Genomic DNA, 16,661 nt, shown 5'->3' with positions numbered 1-16,661 from the left:
AGCTTATGGAGCACATTATTAACAAAACAATTATGAGTTACTTGGAAGAAAACAACTTATTGAATCCGACATAACACGGTTTCCGAAAAGGACTGTCCACAGTCACGCAATTATTAAAAATAACGCATGACTTCACGAGAGCAATCAATTCCCGAAAACAAGTTCACAGCATTTCTATTGCTTTTTCTAAGCCTTCTGACCGCGTTGTGCACTGTAAATTAATTCACAAACTAAAGTTCATTGGCATCAATTCGGAAGTAATAGCATGGATAGAAGCTTATCTGTCAAATCGCACCCAATATGTAGTTATAAATAATAATGAATCGGAGAACCTCGAAGTAGTTTCAGGTGTACCGCAGGGATCCGTCCTGGGACCTTTATTATTCCTTATATATATTAACAATGATAGCTCTTGTATTGTCGATGGGGTGAAAATAAGACTTTTTGCTGACGACTGTGTGATTTACACAGTCGTGCCGGGAGTCGAGGATCAATTGAAACTCAATATGTCATTAAATAACATTGCTCTCTGGTGCGAAACGTGGGGAATGAAAATAAACGCAGAAAAAAATAAGTATTTAAGTAAGTCATAAAAAATCGTTGTTAAGGTTTAGCTACACATTAGGGGGGTCTGTTCTCAGCCAAGCAGACACTGTTAAGTATTTAGGGGTAACACTGACGCGCACAATGAAATGGGATGTACATATTAACAACACCTGTGCAAAAGCATTTAAAACACTAGGATTTTTACGAAGAAAATTAGGCAAGGCTCCTCCTGAAGTAAAACTTAAAGCCTACAAATCTCTAGTCCGAACAATTCTGGCATAGTCTGGAACCCGCATCAACAGTACCTGATAGATTGCTTGGAAAGGGTGTACTAAAAAATAAAAGCACTAAATAAAGCACTACGATTTATCTCCTGAAATAGTCCCGGTTTGAGAGCGTCAGTGCTCTTAGAACACAAGCAGGCATTCCCACATTTGCGAGTAGACGTCGCGTTGCCGCCATGAAGTTTTTTTTCATGCTTTACCATGGGTCGCTCCGTATGAACAAGATCAGTATCTGCAGCCACCACACCGTCACACTAAACGAAAAAATCATAAGCCCATCCGGCCATTCGACACACGGTGCAATACTTTTAAGTTTTCTTTTTTCCCGTCCTCCGTAGAGATTTGGAATTCTTTGCCACGGGATGTTGTTGACGACGATTCTGTGTCTAGCTTTGTCAATAAGGTAGAATCTTTGTTTTACTCAGTGCCATAACGCGGAAGCTTTTTTTTCCTGCTCTTTTCTACCGTTTGATTTTGGTTGGAGTGATGTTCTGTTCCAGATAATAAGTTCTAGTGTTAATATATTTTACAAAATTTGTACGCTGTGAATACCTTTGTAACCCACTGCCTGTGTAGGCCTGTGAAAAGCTTACAGTATTGCTAAACAAATAAATAAATAAATAAATTATTGATAGGATCATCATCATCAGCCTGGCTACGCCCACTGCAGGGCAAAGGCCTCTCCCATCTCTCTCCAATTAACCCTGTCCTTCACCAGTTGCGGCCACTGTATCCCCGCAAATCTAACATAAAGAGTAGCGCAAAACTAGGACGACGGACAAAAGAGGAGAGAACATAAACCTTCAACAAAGGCCCTGTGTTGTGGGTTTGTGTCCTCTCCTCTTTTGTCCGTCGTCCTGGTTTTGCGCTACTCTTTATGTTATGGATCAGTACTGACTTGCCCAAATTTCCACCCTGGTGAATCCGATTCTTAATCTCATCCGCCCACCTCACTTTCTGCCACCCCCTGCTACGCTTGCCTTCTCTTGGATCGACTCCGTTACCCTCAAGGACCAAAATAAATAAATAGTTAATTAATGTGTTAATGAGACCAGTGCGATGCTGGTTGAGAGCAAAGAGGGCCAAAAAGTATCACAGAGAAGCAAAAAGGGGCGACGAGTGCCGTGGGGGTGTCAATGCTTTCGCATTCTCCCAGTGCGGGTTGGTTTCTTGGGATGCAGTTGCGCACATGCAAAAAGGTGCACAGGAAAGAGCAGAAGATGACAGATAGACACTTGTCATCTCCTTATTTTTTCTTTTTTCTTCCCTCTCCCCGCTTCTTTTTTGCGCGTGTGAATACTGCATGTACAGTCTTTGCCAAAAGTAACCCGGCAACAGTGGTTCCTTTTCTTAGCAGCGTAGCGAAGCACTTATGGCAGGCCTTAAGCCCTGAATCTGTGTGGAGCAAGGTGAGCCTTTCTCCTGACTCCTGTCGGTCTTGCCGTAAAGGCTCAGCTATACGGTTGAGAAGTGGAAAACCTGCTGCTCGGTTACTTTTGGCTAAGAGGGTACATGCTGTTGTTAAAGCAATAAAATAAGTTCAGTTGATAGTTCCTGCTCTATCTGTCATGTTCTGCTCTTTCCTGTGTACGTTTTTTTCGTGTGCGCAACGCCATGTAGTCGAAATTTCTGGAGCCCTTCACTACTGCGTACCTCATAGCTGAGTCGCCTTGGGACGTTAAATTCCAATAAACCAAACCAAGAAAGCTATGCACCGACTCGCGAAGCAAAAAGTTCAACATTCATTGCGGGTTGCCGCAGTGATCTGTAACGTTTTTTCTCTTGCTGGCTTGGTGCGAACTGCCAATGAAAGGGGGGGGGGGGGGGGGGTGCGGTGCTGTCAAACTGGCTTTCGGCACCATTTTGTGCAGGCTTCCGGTATCATGCAAAATGATCAATCCTATTATTGTTTAAGATATCTTTTGCCTTCAAACGGGTGTCGTAAGGCCATCGATGGCGAGAGATAGGCCCCACACTGGCACTGGCCTTCCTCTCATCGACAGAGTGTGACACATGATATTTACAGGGCGGCGTAGCGATAACTCACGATTCACTGCGGACCGGCGATAGCACCCTGAGAGAATTACTTCATCGCATTCACGCGACGGCTTTTCTTCTGCGCTCGCTCCCGGCATCTGACCGACCGGGACCGAAGCGGTGCTCCGGATGAGGAAGGACACTTCCCGGGGAACAGCGCTGCACGCTAGGCCGAGGTTCGCCGCTGCTGGCTCGCTACACTTGCTCCGTGGTGTTATTTAGGCGAACACCGTGCTCTTTCCTCCCAGCAGAACACTCCTGGCAGAAATAGAGAGAGGCTGTGCTGCTTAGCGGCCCGAAGCAGGGATATTTAACTTCTTCTCAACCATTTTCGAACACATACAAAGCCCGAGGCGAGACCGAAATCTGCTTTATCGCTTTGCTTTTCAGATTTCGCTTGCGATGTACGCTTACTCCAGTGGCTGTCGTATCAGGCGTGCATCGGGCTTAGAATGCAAACAAAGTCAGTGCTAGAGGCCTGAGAGATAATGAAGGAAATAATTGGATTCCTAAATTGGGTCCTCGTTTGAGGCCTTTTCTTTATTTGCAGCCTCCAGAGGTTCAGCACTGTGCGCCAAAACTTAATTTCCCCGAAGCTGTCGGCAGAGCCTCGTTATCTGTGTGCCCTCTTTTGCTTCGTTAACTATGGAATATACGTGTTCGATTTAATCAGCGAATACGCACAGTGACTGAATAAATTTCGACCAGAACTGGCATTATATCATGCATTAAATAATCGACTAAAGCATTTTTGAGCGGGAAACCTTTCATGAACGCAATTTTTTTTATGTAGTGTAAGATTCTACTACAACAATCAATATATGCTTAGATTACCCAAAGGCAATCTTGCATTTTACTTCTGTTAACGTTTATGCTATACTCCAGAGCACTCCCCTTTGGTTTTCTATGGCGGTGTTAACTGTACAATGCGATCGATGGACCCACTTTAAAAGAAAGATTTTGCTACATCTCAGATGAATAGACCATTGCAGTCAATATTTCCACAACAGCATCTTTTAATTTTTCAATTTTCAAAAATTTTTCGAGAATGTTCGACCAGATATTCTAAGTATATCTGAAGAAAACAAGCCTTCCATCACTGAGAAGATAGTAAGCCGGAAATTCCAAACAAGATGCGCACTTTTTCATAACCACCTCAGCAAAGCTGAAACGTGGGCTAGTTGGTTCTGCATCATGGTACACTGCGCGCTACTACAAAACGGCGAGACAGAACCAGATGCGCACAGCGAGCTCACAGTTTTGTAATGCACATGCAACATTTCCTTGAGGACACAATTTTTGGCGCATGTTACACATGTCCGGTTATCTGGCTACGGTGATACACGTCAGTGTAATCAAGAGTGGGTCTAAAGATTAATGTGTAAGCTTGCTGCCTCAGTGCCCTAGATGAGTTGCCTAATTTATGTGTTAAGAAAATAAACTCTTCCTTCGCAGAGGAGTACGTGTTAGAGATATGAGTTGGCCATTCGAAGTTCACGCCTGCCTCATATCCCAATATCCATCCATTTTACCGGATATGTTGTCACCAGTGCGATACGCAAATTCCATTTAGTTGACCTTTGCAGCATTCAAGTAAGCAATATCTGATAATTAGTGGTACTGTACCACTGCGTCAATCTGCTAAGAGCTGCAAGTCCGGATTTACGACAAGTACGTCGCGTACAGAATGAATGCTTTAAAATATAACGCAGTCATCGATCACATGGCAGTCACTTGGCCACGTGCGACACATCGCTGATGTAAATAATAAATGAAAAGGTTCCAAGCGTGAGCCCTGAGGAACACCGAGTAAACATGAAGAGCGCCCTTCGATGTCCGCATGTTGTTTGGGATTAATTAAATGCGACATATTCGAACCTGTGATTCGAGAAGGGAGGCCTGTTGCTTTCAAGGAACCCTCTTAAATGCTTTTGCGACGTCCATCAGCATAACATTCACTTCAGCGCAGTTGTCGAAAGTTTTAGTTGACTCGATCGTGTACGGTGTGAATTAGTGGAGTAGTGCTGCAAAAATGCTGCCGGAAGCCATTCTGCCTGTTGCTAACTACGTCATTCATGTTTAAAAACGGTTTAAAGTCGAGCAGAAAGAGGTAAAATAATATTCGACGGTTATTATTAGTTTGCAAGGGCGATTTTGGACGGTGACTGTTAAGTTGTAATGCGTCCCCTTTTGTATCACACCGGGGGAGGGCGGAGGGGGGGGGGGGGGGGGCGTCTTCCAAATGCAGGCAATGGTAAGTTTCGACGCTACGGTTCCTCCTAGTCAAATGTAGGCGCTGTCCATCTACATGTAGCCATTCGTGGCTCTTGGTGGTTGTATCCAGTGAGTGCCTGGAGGTCAAAGGCAATCCACCACATCGGCCACCGCTTCTTGTAGACGGCACCATCGGGCTCACCGGCCGCGGAAAGTCCCCCCCGATATTCCACTTTCCTATTTTCTTTCTAACGGCTGTGCTGCCTGCTCCTACCTTAATGGTTTTTCTACTTTTCCTTAGGGCTAGGGCTAACCTTGTGTGGCTTCTACCCTCGGTTACGCCGTATTTGGGCACAGTTAAGTTGTACAGCCACCGTGGACAGGACTTGCTTCAAAGTCCTTGTCCCGGCCCCTTGCTGGGTCCCACAGCAGGCGGCTGGCACTGTGGCCGAATAATCGATGTTTGCGCGAAAGCACTAATCCGGAGGTGCAGAGCCTAGCAGAGTCGTCTGTTTGTGGAAGCGGACTGGCTGAGCGCTCCGTCCCGCGGCGCTGCCCACTCGCCGTCAGGTTCTTGTAGCACTACTCCGGTGGTTCCGACCCAAGCAAAAGCGTCCGTTGTCACGGCGTTGTTTGTTCGCAGCTGGCCCACCTCGAGTGCTTTTCCCAGCAGGACTGCCCGCTTATCGTCGTCTTCTGCGTAGCACATTGATGGCTTTCGCTCTGATTCGAATGTACTAAACATTGCCTGTAGCTTCTTTTTTTTTTTCATGGCTACTTCATAGCTATAAAAATTACGGAAAAGGCAAAGCGAAAAGAACGAAGAAAGAATACATAACGCAGGACGGGGAATGAACTACCAGCGATTTATTTTTCCCAATAACAGCACAAAAAATACCCGACACACTGGGCCACGTAGTATGGTCGGCCAAATGATGGTGGGAAGAGCGCCTTGAAAGCGTTTGAAAGATGAGGCAGGTATATAAACAACAATGTTACCTGCACAGTTCAAGTTAGGTCGCGCGGTAAAGGCAAAGAAAAAATAAAACACGAACAGCAGCTCGTATGACAGATGGATGAAAGGACAACAGAGTGCGAATTACGAGCAGAAAAAGGACCATTGCGAGTTAAAGACGACAGAAAAAACATGAAAAATGGAAGACGGCTAAGATGGGCGCGAAAAAAAATGTAAAAGAATTAAAAAACCTGCTGGAGAATATGCGGAGTCGATACTCTAAAAGACAACAGATCCATCGAAAGTCGTTAATAAAGACGGCGAAAAAAATTAAAGATGAAAAACAAAACATTAAAGATGAAAAACAAATCTACGACCGACGGTCAGCAGTTAACATTCACAACATTTGAAACATTTAAAAAGAACTCAAACTAAAACGGATGTAAATAGCGCGTGTACCTTAGCAAAGACAAAAAAATCCTCAAAACAGATGTAACACTGAGCCTTCTGGAGAAGAACAATCAATCAGGCGCCTAAATGGTGGCTGTAGCGCTAGCATCGAGCTCTAGGTGACAGCATCGCGCCTAAGTGACATCTCAATTTTTCATCAAGAACGGGAATACCTTTGCACGCTTCAGGCTGGTTTGCGCGGATCACACGGAGAAACCCACCAGACATCTCATCCTTCACATTCCCTAGGTCTCTTGTGACTATGAACGATGGGATGGCGATGAAACGCCATAGATGCCAGTCGACCCCATAGATCACGGCTACAAGATCAAAAAGCTATCAACTGCTGAACTTGATCCGCGAGTGCTCTATAATCATCTTTACGAATAGTTAGTTATCAGGAATCAGATCTTTTCCTGAAAGAAGAAAGATGTGCTAGTTGGTGCTTTCGATTCACTGGCTGAAACACGGTGACTAGCGCTAAAAAACACAAGGGGCAGCAGAAAGATACGAAGGGTGTGGCCCGTTGGTACTTTTCGCTGTTCCTTGTTTTTTAGCGCTAGTAAGCAGGCTTCAGCCAGCACATATTTTGGAAACATGCCCGTAACAATCAGCCCACACTATTTATTGAATACAGTTCCATCCATCAAACAAAACCAATTCTGATTCCTATTCCTACTACTTGCAGCACTGCATCGAGGAGGAACTTCTAGAAAGATTAAATGAAGGAAATGTGTCAAACCTCTGGAGGATCAAAATTAGACAACATAACAAGGAAACTCAATGCAGGTACGCTGTCATTACCTTTGCGTGAAGCATACTTCCTGGCCCTGTGTAAGTGGGCTACACAAAGCTCAAACCCAGTCTATACATTCCAGATCCGCGTATCTGCTGCAAATGCTAAAGATATGGCCAGGCTGGGGCCTAGGGAACAGACATGTGCCAAATGTTTATCCCAGGAGCATCCCACCCATAACTGTGACGGTGAACCACACCTTTCGGAAAACTGCGAGCGCAGTCATCCCGCTACGAAAATGTCCAAAGAAGACCATAATGGCCGGCGGCAGCGCGGGCGGATGTCCTCCACCGCCATTATGGGAACAAATACGGTGTATTTTATACGGACATGGCCGGACCGCACTGCTCTAGGTGGGGATGGCACACGGCCGCGGTCAAACACCAACAAATAAAGGTGGACGGGCTCACTTTCAAAGCTCCCAGCGCAACTCACACTGAGGAGGTAGCCATCGCCCTGGCGGCCTCTCACCCTCAGGCGCAATATATCCTATCAGACTCGCAAGGAGCTTGTCGAAATTACGAGCTGGGTTGGGTCTCCCTGACAGCTTATCGAATACTTTGCAACGTGGCACGGGACCCAGCTCCTACGCTCCGCTACTTAGTCTGGACTCCGGGCCCCCAAGGCCTACCAGGTAACGAGGCTGCAGACGCAGCCGCACGCGCACTCACTTCCCGGGCCCCTGGCGATGACCTTACCGATTCGGATCTGGACAACGAACCCCTTTTAAATTTTGAAGATATAGTCAATCACTACCAAGACTCTCACAGCAAGTACCCGACCCCCTCAAGGGGCTGGGAAAAGCAGGTGAGCGTCTTCCGATAAGACTCTTTACAAATACATTGCTGTGCCCGGCAGTCATGAAACACTTCGACCCCTCCTTTTCTGGCCTCTGCCCATATTGTACAGAGGTGGCTGACACCTACCATATGGTGTGGGCATGTCAGAAAAATCCTTCCCTCACCCCCACCCCAACCCAACCCGAGAGGTCTGGAGGCGGCCCTGCTCGGCGGCCACGACCTTCCGGCCCAACATGCCATGGTCCGGCGTGCCCGAGCGGCGGTAGAGTCAAATGGGGTCCCGGAATAGGGACCCCACCTAGTATTGTGAGGGGGGTGGCGCACTAGGGGCCACCTCCCAAACTACCTCTCTATACGTAACTTGTATTAAATGCTTTTCACCACCACCACCGCTTTCTCAAACGCCTGTCCAGCACGAAAACAAAAAGTAATAGTCACAGCCACAGAAACCTGAAGCTCCGGGAAGCAAGAAAGAGGCTTTTGTTGGTGCAAATCCGAGTTAATCCGTCATGGTGTAAAAGGCCGCGGTCTGCGGCGGTCACACACAGTGAGACCGGAACAGGACATGCCAAGTTGGATGCACATTGTGCTCCTCGACGACTTGAAAAGCAGGATGATAAAACCATGCCCGTGCGTTCTGCGCGATCCTACAGAGCTTCTGAGCAGGCGATGGACACGAGCCAAGGTAGTCCTGTGCCATTGACGTTAGATGGACGCCCGGGGAGAACGCCTAAAAAAGACAAAAGGGGCCGAAAAACACAACTTAGGTTTTACACAAATAATAAAAGGTGGCATTTGCAGCACACTGGTGCTGTGGGAGATCATTGAAGAACTCTAATGGCCGAGACACAATAGACACCATCTTTAAACTTTTGCTGTGTGTTTACAAGAAACATAGCAAATCCAGCAAACGTATGTGGTTTCCATAGAGGCCATGAACAGACAAGCAGGCTGTCTGGAGGGGTAGCCCTCACAGGAAAAAGTGGTGAGCAGCTCGTTAGCTTAAAGCTTCAATATTTACATGGCCGTTTTAGCCAGCTGTGTGAATGACTTCCAGCTTCCTCCACCTGTTACTCTTGTGCGCCATATTGCTCAAAAGTGCAAACATTTTCAACTCTCGGTGCGGCTGTAAGAACGCTATATTTTTAGCGCTTTATTGCGCTTCAACTAAACTATTCCCGAACAGACCTCGCTTTTCGTTTTCTTCGGAGTTTCCTGAAACGTGCGGTCCACAAGCAAAAAAAAAATCGCTATTTCTTGCTAGTATTACGGCAAGGTATGGTGCTGCACGAGTTGTTCTTCCGACATTTTAAGGCATGCAGCTCTGGCAGACGAATGACGACAAAGAAAAGATACAACTGCGCTGCCATCAGCATAATCATCAGCCTGGCTATACCTACTGCCGGGCAAAGGCCGCTTCGATGTCTCTCCAATGAACCGTATCATTACTGTGCTCTACTGAAAACTTTATTTCAGAAAACGCCGCATTGCATCTTTTATACATAGAGTGAAAGCTGAAAAAGAAAAACTGGCAACAGATGAGGATGCGTAGCACTATCGAAAGATTTCAACGATGCAAGAACCGCGAAGGTCACCATCATTTCTACCTTTATTGTCAAAAACACCAGAAGTGACATGACTGAAAAAAAGAGAAAACAGCAACTATAAAAAGTAAAAATCCAAAACCATAGATAGAAAAAAGTGATGGGATATCAAGAATCAACGCAGCAAAAAGGGCGACAAAGATGAAGCGCCAGTGTACAAGCTAAAAACGAAACTGAAAATGGCAAAGTAAGACAGAACTTAGCCGAAATAGTGCAGAAAAGCCAGCAAAGAACACCGCAAAAAAGGCAAATAGAGATAAAAGCGCTAGAAACGATTGAAATTTTAAAAAAAAGAACGCGTGATGCATAGAAAAAGGAGAAAGAGACAACAATGCGAAAACACGCATGAGCAACATCTACAAAAACGGTGGTTAAAATGCAGCGGATAAAAATCTGGAGCGAAAACTATGATTTATTTATTTATTAATACTGCAATTCCAGGAAGGGATTTTCGCAGGGTGAGCATACCGAAAATAGGTAAATACAAATATTAAGAAAAAAAAGTACAAAGGCCACAAATTAATAATAAGCAACAAAAACACAACAGCAAAAATGAAAGTCTCAATGACGTAACACAACAAAAAAAGTACACTAAGGTTTGGGGCATATAAATACACTACTATCAAGTCATCAGTGAACATGGTCAACAGGGAATTGATTAAATGAAGAAAGAGCACCAAAACGATCACAATATTAAATTCAGTTAAAAAAATAAATGGGAAACGGGAATGCATGACAGAGGACATTATTGTGCACTGAGGTTGCCGATGAATGATGTTACAGATAGCTGTAGGACTTCGTCGTTAGTAAGTTGATTCCACTCCGTTACTGTTCGCGGAAAAAAAGAATATTTAAAGCAGTTATTACGCTGGGTGAAAAGGGTGATTGTAAGATTGTGACGTTGTCTTGTAGAATAACCTGAAGAGAAGGATATTAGTCCATCAATCACAAAAATGAACAAGGGAGGGGAAAACCTCAGGTTGCGTGAGCCAACGTTTCGACAAGGGGACTTGGGGACGCAAGGGGACAAGGGGGACTTGGGGACAGAAAGGACCATCAACCATACCCTCTCTCTACCATGGACATTAGTCCATCAATGTTAATTTTAAAATGACCTTTGACCAATTGGTATAAGAACTTTAGTCGAGCAACGCGATTCCTTTCGGTTATAGATATTAAAGCAGCCCTGTTTAAGAGGTCACTTACTGATGTGCGTCGATAGCTATTGTAAACAAAACGTACTGCTTTCTTTTGTATTTTTTCAATTTTATTTACGTTTGTTTTGGTGAATGGATCTCAGATAATTGCCGCATAATCTAATATTGGAAGGACAATCGATTTATACGCTAGAAGCCGAACTCGGGGTGTGGAAAGTCTCAATGCACGCCTAAGAAAAAAAAGTTTACGGTTTGCATTATTTACAGTTTGATCAATGTGTTTAGTCCAGTCAAGGTTGTTAGTAATCCATAGCCCTAGATATTTGTAGTGTGAGAGTTCGGAAAGAATGTTGTTATCAAATGAATATTGGAACATCAGTGGACTTTTCTTGTGAGTGATTCTCATATACACGGTTTTTTGAAAGTTGATAGGCATCTGCCATGCATCACACCAGGCATTAATTTTCTGAAAAGCCTCATTAAGTTTTACCTAATCTGACATATTTTTTATTTCGGAGTATAGCACACAATCATCCGCATATAGTTTAATATTAACTGGAATGTCTTTCACGATGTCGTTAACGTAAATGATAAACAAGACTGGCCCAAGCACTGAGCCCTGAGGGACGCCAGAGTCAACAAAAACAGTTTGAGAGGAATGTTCCCCAAAAGAGACATATTGCTGACGGTTATTCAAATATGCTGAAATCCAATTAATGATTTTGTTATTTCTGAGTGTGCTATTAATTTTGGAAAGCAGTTTTTTGTGAGAGACCTTATCAAATGCTTTGGCGAAATCCATAAAAATGGCATCTGTTTGGCTACTATTGTTAATAGCTTTCGCAAAATCGTGTATAGTCTGAACTAATTGGGTACAAGTAGAATAACCTTTCCGGAATCCGTGTTGGAAATTTGTAATAAAATTGTGTTGTTCAAGAAAATGGGAAATGTGGGTGTGTATTATGTGTTCCATAATTTTGCAAACTGTCGATGTTAATGAAATCGGTTGGTAATTATTAATGTACTGTTTGTTTCCATTTTTATGAAGTGGTTGGACTCTGGCTGTCCACCAGTCGCCCGGAACCTGTCCTTCGTTTAGAGACCTAGCTCACAGCCGGAGGTTCAGCTCCGAATGGTGACCTGGGCCACAGAGGTCGCCAGGGCCCATGGGCTCCTGGCCACCTAGCGCGACCGCGAGGGCCCACCTGTTCCTGCAAACCCCTTATCCTTATCCCCACCCTCACTGGCTTCCTTTTAAGGGTTGCTTAATAAAAGTTTTTCCTCCTCCTCCTAGAAAAAATTATAAACAAATACTTGGACACCCATTCTGCATACCTCGTTAAGAATGCATTGGGTATTTTATCAGGCCCAAGAGATTTTTTTACGTTAAGATTCAAAAGCATTTTAGTTATACCCTGTTCACTGATGACAAGATCAGGCATCGGAGGTAAGCATGTTTCGAACACAGGTTGTATGCCATTATCCTTAGTAAAAACGGATTTGAAGTATTCGTTAAAGGCGGTTGATATTACCTTTCCGTCATGTGTTAATGTGCCATTGATTTCAAATGCATGGGAATCCCTAGATACTGGTGAGATTGTACGCCAAAATTTTTCAGGTGAGCTAGTCATAAAATTAGGCAACAAATCGCCAAAATAATTTTCTTTATCAAGTGCTACTTGTCCTCGTAGTTGACTTGACAGAGCGGAAATTTTATCCAGCAGGCCTTCAGGATGGACAACTGCTTGCCTTTTCTTTTTCAACTTTTTTTAATTTTCTACGCATTTGTATTGAAGTGCGGGAAATCCAGGGATTGTCGCGTTTTGTCTTTTTAACAATGCTTGTCATAAAACGGCTAATACACATCATAACCAGATCCTTGAAAGAAATCCACAGATCGTCTACATTTGCGGTAGACCTCGAAAAGCTATCAAAAAATTCAGGGGGCACTTTGACTGTCTAAAGTGGGTAGAGGCGGAAGCGTTTTCCGCACCACCTTCGCTGTTTCTGTGGCACTGGTGGCGTCACATATAATTGAGTCCTAATTACTAAGTGATGGCAAATCACTAATTAATGCTTAATTACTGATAAATGCCTGAATATTAATTAACTGCTAATTAATGACGCTTAAGCTTCGCTCTTAGGAGTGGAACGCGACAGCGCGTAGTAGCGCTGCCAGGGAGTCCACGGAACGCCACCACCAGTTCGGCGCGATGCCTAGCCCTTTGACGCAACGCGTTTTGAGGAAAGGAAATGGCGCAGTAATTCTCTGTCATCTCGGTGGACACCTGAACCGCACCGTAGAGGAAGGGAGGTGGGAGTGAAAGAAGTTAGATAAAGAGGAGCCGTAATGAAGAAAATGAAACTTGTATTTGAGGAAAGGAAATTACGCAGTAACTGTGTCACATATCTGGGTTCAGGGGGGCACTGTTTTGACCTAAAGTGTGGTCACTGATGTGTGTTAAAGATGTTAAGCTTCGCCCCTAAGAGTGGAACGCGACAGCATCTTGCAACGCTGCCAAGGAGTCCATAGAACGCCATCGCCCATTCGGTTCTACGCCTCCCTCGTCGGTAAATTGGTTTTTGAGGAAAGGAAATGTACCTGTCTCTCATTTGTCAGCGGACACCTAAACCTCGCCGGAAGGGAATGGAGGAGGATGAGAGTGAATGAAGACACCGTATTCACTAGAAGCGCCTTTGTTCATTCCAAACCATCGAGCTGGCATGGCGGAGTGGGTAGCATGCTCGTCTCTCACGCCGAAGACCGGGGTTCGATTCCTGAGCTCGACCAATTTCTTAATCGGTTTTATTTATTTATATGGCCTGACTAGTAAAGCGAATTAGGCTAATTGAGTAATTAAGCAATTAACTAAGCTCAGTCCCACTTACTTGGAGCATCACTATACGATCCCTTCAATTGGTTGCATGGTTACTAGCCAAAGTGCAATTGGCCCCGTTTGAAATTCGCGCACTGTGACGTCACGACCGTTTCCACCAATTGAAAAGCGTGACATTTTCTGTCGACAACTGCTGCTTACAACGATGAGACATTAAAGGCTTCCGCCTTAATAAAAGGATAAGGTATCGATTATTGATGTGTCATCAGCGCGTGAGAAGTTAGGAAAACATGACTGCTTTGGATGCCTGTCAATAGCGGCATCAGATAAGGTAAGGAACACGGCCTGGTGATCGGAGACTCCTGGGATTATTTCACATTTTGTTTTAGTACTAATAGATCTGCTTACGAAGAAAAGGTCCAGTATAGATTTAGCGCTGTCGTGTACCCTGGTGTACTCGTCAACAAGTTGGGATAAATCAAATGCAAATGCTATGTCCAACATGGCATCACCTGTTTTGTCGTTATGGTTCTTGAGGGACATCGTGCACCAGTCAATATTAGGCAGATTAAAGTCGCCAGCTAGAGTTATCCGATCGCCAGGTTTTAAATATGTGTTCATGTAAGTTTTCAAATCATTTAAAACCGATATGGAAGAAGAAGGGGGCCTGTACAACACACCTATAATGTACCTGATTGTATCACAATATTTTTTACTGAAAATGCACTCTACATTAGGCACGTCAGGCATCCTTAAAACTCGTTATGATTTCTTGTATATCATACAGACGCCGCCACCTCTTCAAGTACGGTCTTTCCGGAGTACATTGTAACCAGTAGGCACGAATTCACTGTCGAAAATTGCATCCTGTAACCATGTTTCGGTTAGCACAGCAATGTCTGAATCGTTAGTAAAAAGGAGTCCTTGAAGCTCGGTTACTTTATTGATTACACTTCTGCAGTTAATGTTTAAGATTTTCAAGGATGTAGGATCATGCTTTTTCTGTCAGTTATTTTTCTTATTGACCAATCTGACACGCTCTCCTTTCTGGGCATCCCAAGCAAACATAACACTATCAATGCTAATTTTATCAGACCAGCTTTACCTTAGCGCCATTTGCTTTTTATTCCGCTGCGCTGTCCCACAAAAGTTTACGTAAGTCACGCACGCGCTTTGAGAAGTCTTCCGAGATAGAGTACGACGATCCTTTTAGTTTGTAGGCTGCTTGTAAAATGGATGCCTTTTCCCGATAGTCAGGAAATTTTATGATAACCGGTCCAGATTTGTCACTGGATTTACGCCCAAGCCTATGAAATCTTTCTATGCCTGTAGGTGTCATACCTATCTTCTCTTTTATTATGTCGTATTTCACTGTGTTTTCAAGTTCTTCAAACGTCTCGTTTTCTGGCTCTTCTAAACCGTAAATTATAAGATTATTGCGACGGCTTCTGTTTTCTAAGTCGTCCACCTTATTCATCAGAAAGGACAACTGGCTGTCAAAATCTGCTATTGTTTTTTCTATTTCGCTTACTTGTTTTGTCAGCGTGCCTAGTTTGGACACCTGTTGTTCAATGCTATCTATTCTGTTGTTTAGTGTAACCATTTGCTCTTTTATTTCGTTCTGACCGTCGATAATTCCTTCAATAGTTCGTTGCACTTTCTTTTGGCCGTCTAGAAGTTCCGACAGCAATTGCTTCTCAGTTGGTCCCGGGTTTGTCTCAATATCGCCCGAAAGAAGTAGGTTAGTAGGCAATAAAGCAATGTGCGCCAGAATACATTTGAAACACTGTGGGCAGGGCAGCAGCAACAGAAACCGGTTGTCACTACGATAACAGTGCATGGAAACGTTTTTACTAACCTGTAGAGCAAGACAAAAATGGTTGCTGAGCATGTTGCCGATACTGCTGCTGGCCTGCCCACTGAAGAAAGTCGATGTTGCTCGCTCTTTTAAATGGGCTTGCTGAGCCATGTGATGTGACGCCACAGTTGTCGAGATGAAGCGATGCGCTGTCAGTTGCGGAACGGAAAGCAATGTAATCGCCGGGCACCTGGCACGAGCCAGATTTATGCCGGCTCACTGAACACATCCACGTCGATTGCCCTTGATGCGTAGGCGCTGGGCCACCATTCATTCCCGCGATGCGAGGGCTCGTTGACCAGGTCAAACGACGTAGCCACTGGGTCGCAGCCACGCGGTAGAACTGGTCCGCACAGAAGGGCCGCCAAAATCTGTAGAGCAAGACAAAAATGGTTGCTGAGCATGTTGCCGATACTGCTGCTCGCCTGCCCAAAAAAGGGTGGGATGAAAACCGAATTATTAAGGGCGAGGACATAAAAAATGGGCGCAAAAAGGTACCGCAAGAAAAACCTTAGGAACACGAAAGTCATATCGAGGTCGAGAGGAACGCGATCTCTTTTTTTTTTTTCAAGAGGAAGAATGGTCGCGCGCTGACGTACGCATCTGTTAGGTTGCCTATGGTTGCTGCTCCTGTTACTTCATGGATGAGTTGGCTTCGGTGCTTTGCCAGAATTTCTGGGTCACCGAAGTTTCATGAAATTTCATTTTATACCTGAATGACCCGGTGAGGTGTATTACTTTACATAAACGATAGCGACTGCATTCTCGACAGAGAATGTGCAAATCTCCAGATTTTTTGTCATTGAAATGAGCGTTAGGTCCGAGCAGCCTTTTATTTATACAACGGCCGGTCTGGCCTGTACATTTCTTGCTGCATAGTAAGGGAATGGAATATACAATGCCCATGGAGCGTGTCACAAAAGGATCCTAATTCCTAGTTTTGCATTCTGGATTTACTTCACCAGGCTCATTCTCATGTCTGCCAAATCTGGGAAGGCGGTGAGGGGCAGAGGAAATCAGATCTGCGCCTGCCGCGGGCTTAATTTTTTCCTGTCCACTCAGCCATTGACTGAAATAAACTAAACTGAACTAAAGTACACATATGGTACATAATTGCCAGATT

The sequence above is a fragment of the Amblyomma mixtum genome, chromosome 10, assembly GCF_055824585.1.
Source record: "Amblyomma mixtum isolate Tamu chromosome 10, ASM5582458v1, whole genome shotgun sequence".
NCBI lineage: Eukaryota > Metazoa > Arthropoda > Arachnida > Ixodida > Ixodidae > Amblyomma > Amblyomma mixtum.
Note: the sequence above shows the minus strand (reverse complement) of the source record.